The following is an 8,603-nucleotide window of genomic DNA, read 5'->3' on the forward strand; positions in this document are numbered from 1 at the left end:
CCTTGTGATGTACAATATGTTTGCTGTGATCCCTGGCACGTCAGTCTGAATAATTCATGCTTCACATCAGTAAGGCATTTATCTAGCTAATACACCTACAAAATTGTTCTTCATAAATGTAGTAATGGGTTGGGAGAGTTTGCACCCTCACTAGCCTATTCTTCATTTAGCAGGTAGTAAAATATTGATTGTAATTTTATTAGGGAACACTGTAATTATCTTATCAGGCATCTATTTTTCTCCCATATGTAGTAATTTTACTCCAAAAAAAAATGTGATGCGATAAGATGGACAATTAAAACATTATTCGGGTTTTGTAATTAGTGTATGTAATAAAGTTATTAAGGGAACAATAAAGTATACCACAGTAACATAAAATAAAATATGTTTGGATGAGTCTGTAATTAAATGCATACTTTTGTAATGACTCTGAAATCCATTAATCTCTGATGCTGAAAGCACCTTAAATGAGAAAAATGGTAATGCAGTCTGCATCATAGGTAAATATATATATTATTAGTAGGGGTGAGCGGGTTCGGATTTCTGAAATCCGAACCCCCCCGATCCGAGTCAGGCTCGACTTTCCCGCCTGACTCGGATCTGAAATCGAGGCAAAACGTCATCATCCCGCCTTCCGGGTCTCGCGGGTTTTGGATTCTATATAAGGTACCCACGTCTGCGCCATTTTCTCACTCGGCTGTGGACAGTGAAGAGGGAGGGTGGGTGTTAGGGCTGGCTGGGCTGTGTAGTGTAGTGTTGTGCTGCGCTGTGCTACTGTTGTCCATAGGGGCTGTGTCCACTCCTCCAAAGTCCATAGGGGCTGGCTGTGTTGTGCTGTGCTGCTGTTGTCCATAGGGGCTGTGTCCACTCCTCCAAAGTCCATAGGGGCTGGCTGGACTGTGTTGTGCAGTCAGTTGTCCATAGGGGCTGTGTCCACTCCAAAGTCCTGTGCAGTGTTCCAGTCCTAAAGGGGTGCTGTAGTGTTGTCCAGGGGGTGCTCTGTCCATCAGGGGTGCTCCCCCCAAGTGCTAAAAAAATAATATTTTTTCTGTGTTTGTGAATTGTGTGCGCAGTAGCCGCACGTGCATCCATAAAGTAGTGCCAAGCGTGCGCCTCTGTCATAAGTAAAGGGCCGACTGGCTTGACCGTTAAAGGGTGCTGTAACCCCCAAAGGGCACTCCAAAAAAAATAAAAATATATATTTTTTTGTGTTTGTGAATTGTGTATGCAGTAGCCGCACATACATCAACAAAGTAGCGCCAAGTGTGCGTCTGTGTCATAAGTAAAGGGCCGGCTGGCTTGACCGTTAAAGGGTGCTGTAACCCCCAAAGTGCACTCCAAACCAAATAAAAAAATATTTTCTGTGTTTGTGAATTGTGTGCACTGTGGCTGCACCTGCATCAACAAAGGAGCAGCGCCAAGCGTGCGCCTGTGTCCCATAAGTAAAGAGCCGGCTGGCTTATTTCTTAAAGGGTGGTGTAACCCACAAAGTGCACTAGTCTCCAACAAAAATAAAAAATTATTTTCTGTGTTTGTGTGCGCCTTAGCTGCACATATATATCAATATAACATAAATGGAGGACCAAACTTTCTCCGATAAAAATAAAATAGGGAAAGATCAAGAACCACTTCCTCCTAGTGCTGAAGCTGCTGCCACTAGTCATGACATAGACGATAACATGCCATCAACGTCGTCTGCCAAGGCCGATGCCCAATGTCATAGTAGAGGGCACATACAATCCCAAATGACAAAGTTCAGGAAAATGACCTTAAAAAAAACATTTAAATCATCTGAGGAGAAACGTAAACTTGCCAATATGCCATTTACGACACGGAGTGGCAAGGAACGGCTAAGGTCTTTCCATATGTTCATGACTAGTGGTTCAGCTTCACATGACGATGGAAGCCCTACTCTCGCTAAAAAAATCAAACGAGTTAAGCTGGCAAAAGCACAGCGAAGAACTGTGCATTCTAAGAAGATATCACAAATCCCCAAGGAGAGTCCAAGTGTGGTGGCGGTTGCGATGCCTGACCTTCCCAGCACTGGACGGGAAGAGGTGGCTCTTTCCACCATTTGCACGCCCTCTGCAAGTGCTGAAAGGAGCACCCACAGTCCACTTGCTGATATGCAAATTGAAGATGTCACTGTTGAAGTACAACAGGATGAGGATACTGGTGTAGCTGGCACTGAGGAGGAAGTTGGCAAGGAGGATTCTGATGGTGATGTGGTTTGTTTAAATCAGGCTCCGGGGGAGATAGTTGTTGTCCGTGGGATGAAAAAGCCCATCACGGTCATGCCTGGGCAGAAGACCAAACATTCCACCTCTTTGGTCTGGCAATATTTCTATCCAAATCCAGACAACAACTGTCTTGCCATATGTACCATATGTAAAGGTGAAATAAGTAGGTTTAGGGACGTTAACCACCTAGGAACATCCTCCATTATACAGCGCCTGCAGCGCGTTCATAAAAAGTTACTGTCAAGTTCAGAAACTTTGGCTAAGACCGTAAGCAGTCCAGGGACACCTAAATCCCATTGTCCTGTTGTATCGAAGCGCCTGCAAACCACACCGTCAACTCCCTCCTCGTCAATTTCCTCCTTAGCCGGGATCTTGCCTCCGTAGAGCCAGTTTGTGCAGGGACAGATTAATTGCCAGCTTCTTTTGTGGAGCCCAAACGAACCAATAATTCAGCCACAGTTGTGTGGTAGACCCTGGCGCTGAAATGATTGGTTTGTTAAAGTGTGCATGTCCTTTTTATACAACATAAGGGTGGGTGGGAGGGCCCAAGGACAATTCCATCTTGCACCTCTTTTTTTTCTTTGCATTATGTACAGTTTGGGGCCTAGTTTGTCAAACTGCCATCGTGTCTGCCACTGCAGTGTCACTCCTAGATGGGCCACGTGTTTGTGCCGCCCACTCGTGTCGCTTAGCATAGTCATCCAGCTACCTCGGTGCAACCTTTTGGACATAAAAACACTATTGTGAGGTGTTCAGAATAGACTGGAAATGAGTGGAAATTAAGGTTATTGAGGTTAATAATAGCATAGGAGCAGAAAAACCCACAAATTCTGTGATTTTAGCTGTTTTTATGCTTTTTTAAAAAAAAATACAGATCCAAAACACAAAACCCAGAACCCAAAACACGGAAGGGTGGTTTTGGCAAAACCAATCCAGATCCAAAACACGAAGAAAGATCCAGATCCAAAACCAAAACACGAAAAGTGGCCAGTGCACAACCCTAATTATTAGTAATAATAGAATTGTACTGGGGAGACTCAGAATAGAATAGTAGAATTGTACTGGGGAGGCTCAGGATAGTAATAGTAGAATTGTACTGGGGAGGCTGTTGTTTTTTCCAGCCCTTTTGCTGCAGACCTGGAATGTTTCCACACAGAGAACAGAACAGTGGTCCACGTCACCTAATACAAAGAGGTTAAGGTATGCACCACCGATTTCACTAGCCTTCTAATGGCGTCATTGTTAGCAAAGCATGTTTGAAAACACAGACATTTTAGGAGTTCATTGCATATGAAATACTGTACTGGTCATACTCTGCAATTCAGTTTCTGCTTAGGGAGGTGCTATAGACTTTGGAACCTACAATACCTAGATAAGGTCAGGATCATCATACCTAGTGTTCATTCTAGCACCCCGCACCTGTCACAACACGAGCAGTTCCTCTTTTCTGCCTGGAGTGTCGCTCTCTGCTCTGGTGCTTCTAGCACACTCTGGTCTGCATCTCAGCAGTTTGTTGCATCAGCTAAGTGTGCCAGAAGCACCAGAGCAGATACCGAAACCCCAGGCAGGAAAGAGCAACTGCACGGGCTGTAACAGGTGCAGGGTGCTAGAATGAATACTAATACCAATATATATATATATATATATATATATATATATATATATATATTGCAAGGGAATCAGTATGATTTACCTTTTAAATCCCGACAGCGGAAGCCCGGCAGTGAAGATCCCGACAGATGAGTATTTTTTCTATTTACTAACCTAACTTCCCCCCCTAACCCTCCCTTAGGGATGCCTAACCCTAACCATCCCCCCCAAGTGTCTAACCCTAACCCCCCTGTAAGTGCCTAAGTCTAACCCCCCCCTTCCCCGCAGTCTAACCCTAACCTCCCCCCGGGTGGGATGCCTAACCCTAACCTCCCCCCGGAGGTGCCTAACCCTAAATCCCCCCTGGGAGAACCTAACATAATCCCCCCCCCCCGCGGCTGTCCACGCCCAGCTTACCTTCGATCGATAAGCCAGGTGTCGGGCTCCCGGCATACGTCTAATGACAGGCATCTGGATTTCGACAGCGGTCATTAGACACTTGCCGGGATTAGACCGTTGGGATGCCGACGGTCGGCATTTAGACCATCGGCATCCCGACTACATCCCATTGTAAGTACTGGAAAATTGAAGCTTGTATTTTACAAATATATGATTTTACTGCAGTATAGACAAATGGAAGCCATCATGAAGCCCCGGCTCACCTACTATATGTGGTAGGCAGTGTTTAAAGGGTAACATTTAAGGGTTGTCAACCTTTGGACAAACTAGTGTTAGTACTACCCTCATCCCCATTTAGTCCTTCCTTAATAATCCTTAAAGGTTGTTTCAAGGCAAATGACTTCATTGTTAAAGATGGAAAATTGTTTAATATCCCCGTAAACTATTTTTTCATTTTATTTAACATTGTAAAGGTTTGTAGAAATTATATTTTATTATTTTATAGCATTCAGTGTTTTGCCCATTACGTTGCTCACTTAAACAAATACTCTACTTTCTAAGAAAACACAGGACTAGCTATTCAGATGAAGTGGTCAGAGAACAGTGTTTTAAATCACTTCGACACCTTTATATTTGCATCCTCTTGAGCCATCAATCAAGTTACATGTTGAAGATGGTATAATCCATTCTCTTGTGAACTGTGCTGAACCAGATGATTTCTTATGTATAGCTCTCAAGCAGATGAAACGTCAGTGAGAAATATTTCAAGGACTTTCTAGAAATGCAGTTTGGTTATGAATGGCAAATGTTTGCTGGCAGAGTCACACTCAGGTTTTGGCATGTGAACCATGGGTACAGGTCTGTTACAATTCAGATTATGACCTAAAAAGCAGTAATTGCATGTAGGTATTTGCTGTTATACGGGTAAAAAAAAAGGTATACATTTTTTTAAACAAAATGAATGCAAAGGAATTACCATGTAAACAGTGGAAAAGCTGGTAAAGCTCTGGGCTTGACGTCAAAAGCCAGTTTTCTGCATTTTCCCTGCACTGTTAACTCTAGGGCACAAGTTCTCGAACTCGGTCCTCAGGACCCCAAACAGTGCATGTTTTCCATATCTCCTCACAGAAACACATGTGAAATAATTAGCTCCGCTTGTGGATCTTTTAAAATGTGTCAGTGAGTAATATATACACCTGTGCATCTGCTGGGTGACCTAGAAAACGTGTACTGTTTGAGAACCACTACTCTAGGGTAACTCACGGTAAACTATAAATTACACAATAAGAGAAGGATTCTATAGTTTACACTGCATGCTAAGTCCCAGAGAGTGCACTTCACCCTCAAACACTACCTATAAAAAGTACCTACCCACCTCCAAAGTCTGATCGGCGGAGGTCTCTTGTGCTTTCTGCACCGCACTAACTCTAGATGAAATAGGATGGACTTGATCTGCAGAAAGTACTGCATCCCTACCATGCTAGTTCTGTGTTGTATTTCATCAAATCAGGGCTAGACATGAAAAATTCCCATATCAAGGGCAGTTTTCCTGGCAAGCGCCATCAAAATGAATAAATATTTTAACTAGAGATGAGCGGCTCAGAGAAATCCTGAATGTCAGGGTACAGAGGTGTGGCTGTGGTGTACGCAGGGGAGAATTAGGAACTTAAAGGGCGGAATTCAATTGTTTTTATCCCCTATCGCACCCGACGGAGCTATTCTATTCTTGCTCCTGTCGGGCGCGATCAGCTGCCAAGCGCTACATTTCAGCTCGCAGCCCCTGGGGGATGAGAGCTGAAATGTGCGAAAAGTGACATGTTTGGGCGCCCAAACATCACTTTTAGCGATCGCGCCCAGCACTTTGGTCGGGTTTAGCTGCTTTACGCGGCAAAACCTGACCTCTATGGGCGCGATCACGGCGAAGAACGGCAGCAATTGAATGGCGGCCCGCAATCTCCTGTCACTTTAGACGGGAGATCCGGACCGCGTAATCAATTGAATTCCGCCCAAAGAGTTCCTGGAAAAACATATGAAAGTCGACTCGCACTGTAGGCAGGACCAAATAAACTATAGGCAAAGTCACCACAAAAGTAGGTGGCATTAACATATATTTTCCCTATCAGTATACAATAAATGTCACATTGCCTCTACCTACAGTACAGGTACCCAAACATTAGAGCATCCTAGTAATATACAATACAGAGTGTGGCTGGGGCTGGCCCATTGAGTCCCGGCAGGTCTGGTTGGCCAAATCCCCTTTCACTCCCAGAAGAAAAATAAATATTTAAAAAAAAAATGAAAGCAATATAAATGTATAAAATGCATTGTACCCCAGCTACCACCAGTATGACGGATACATTGTACCCAAACTACCACCAGTATGATGGATGCATTGTACCCCAGATACCACCAGTATGACTGATGTATTGTACCCCAGCTACGACCAGTATGACGGATACATTGTACCCAAACTACCACCAGTATGACAGATGCATTGTACCCTAGCTACCACCAGTATGACAGATGCATTGTACCCCAGCTACCACCAGTATGACAGATGCATTGTACCCCAGCTACCACCAGTATGACGGATACATTGTAACCCAGCTACCACCAGTATGAGTTAATCTGTACAAAAGATTCAGTCTTATTTTCTACAGTATTTTATTGACTAAAAGTTAATGTAAATCAAGTTATAATTGATGTTTAACTGTATACATATGATAGGTGTAACTCAGCAGTATTGCTATGGTTGGTTGCTTTGTGATGTATATCTCTACTGTGACATCACAGTGCTTCCCCCTATAGTATCCTGCCTACAGTAATCTGCCAAGATTCAACAGTTACCTGCCTAGAAGCAGGATTAAAGGTAAGTTATTCATAGAAGGATAATATGTGGGTGGGAAAGAAAAGCAGGGTGCTGTCTATAAGGGTGAGAGGCAAGACAAGGACGATAGAATAGGGGATAATTGTGAGAAGTATAGGATATAATGACTAATATAGGATCAAAAATGTATAATGTAGTGTCACATAAATCAAGGGGTTAGTATGGAGGACAAACACAATAGACACTTTAGGTTCATTGTTCCTATTTTGGGCATTTGCAATGTCCTCAGTAGTTGGAGGGTCAGTATATCCCCTTTATATAGAAGTTATTCCCTCTTTGCAGCGACACCAGTGTTATCATTTTATCACTCTGCTTGTTTATCCACTAACAACTTTTTCCTCCTTTTCCCCTTAGACATCATCAGTTGCTGATATCAGGTAAGTATTAGTGGGTATTAGACCCCCCCCCGTATCTATTAGTACACCTCTTACTGCCCAGAGGGAAGGGCGATCCTGAAGCCATGGTTCCCCAGAGGTTTCCCCCACAGGGGGTTTTTCCTCTCCTGAGTGCTGAAGGATGACTCTTCGTGAGTCCAGAGGTTGCCCAAGTATGTGGCTTTTATGCCATTATGATGTTATTCACTTACTAAATATTCATTGTATTATATATAGAAAAGTAATATATTAGGCTTTCTCCAGCTAAATGCTGCAGTAAAGCTTTGTTTTAGTTTATTAAATAGACCCCATAACTATATTTCATCATACAATAAAAATATGTTTTATATATTCACTGACTGAGTCTCCATTATTTACTGGGTGCTACTGTCACAGGGACCTCATATTATATGGCTGATACTGTCCTGTCCTGCTGGGTCACCTGACCTGCTATATAGCAGCCACACAGGTCACATGTTACATGCAGCACTCAGGGTCATGTCCCTCTTTCATTTAATCAGCAAGTTACATTTATAACTGACAGTATCTTTGCTTTCATAAATAAGGTTAAAAATTCACAGTATTAAATAATATTAAAAAAGGTTCCCATCTTCAGATAACGTTCTAATGACTTGTCAGTACCCACCTGCAACATTTACTAAGTGATTTGTTTTATCATGTAGACTGGAATACAATAAGAAAGTAGGCGGGGTTAGCCAATCATTCGCTCTAGTCAAGGTGGTAGGGAGGGTGATACGTCCACTGTCTTAGCTCAAGTCAGCAGCACCTGCCGATGTTATGTCATGGCGCCTGCTATAATGGATTATAGGCGGGCAGGCACCCAGCTGTACCAGCTCCCTAAAAAAAAAAGGGAGTTTCCCTCCAGCACACTGCAGCAAAATCAACAAAAATACTTGAATCCTACATGATAATAGAAATTCAGAGGTATTGGTTTACATACATTTGCAAATATATGAATAAGCCCTGGGCCAACGTCAAGGCTCCTCTATACCAGCGTCCCTAACATTATGGGGTTCACGTCCGAGACGCAGGGAACCCCAAAAGAATCCAGCCAAGGACCATCCCCAGGGCATCACACGAAAAATGGAAAAA

The 8,603-nt window shown here is 43.2% G+C and overlaps 1 long non-coding RNA gene across 2 annotated transcripts in view; it reads left to right on the forward strand.

The window, feature by feature from the left end:
* The window catches only part of LOC148509503 (uncharacterized), a 104,704-nt gene extending 96,863 nt beyond the window's left edge, over positions 1 to 7,841 (forward strand). For both annotated transcript variants that reach the window (XR_015869422.1, XR_015869423.1), the window contains one exon: positions 7,471 to 7,841. This is a non-coding gene — a long non-coding RNA (uncharacterized LOC148509503). The remainder of the gene's footprint in view (positions 1 to 7,470) is intronic.
* The last annotated feature ends 762 nt before the right edge of the window (positions 7,842 to 8,603 follow it).

This window comes from Taudactylus pleione, unplaced genomic scaffold, assembly GCF_031769625.1.
Source record: "Taudactylus pleione unplaced genomic scaffold, aTauple2 ptg000322l, whole genome shotgun sequence".
Lineage (NCBI taxonomy): Eukaryota > Metazoa > Chordata > Amphibia > Anura > Myobatrachidae > Taudactylus > Taudactylus pleione.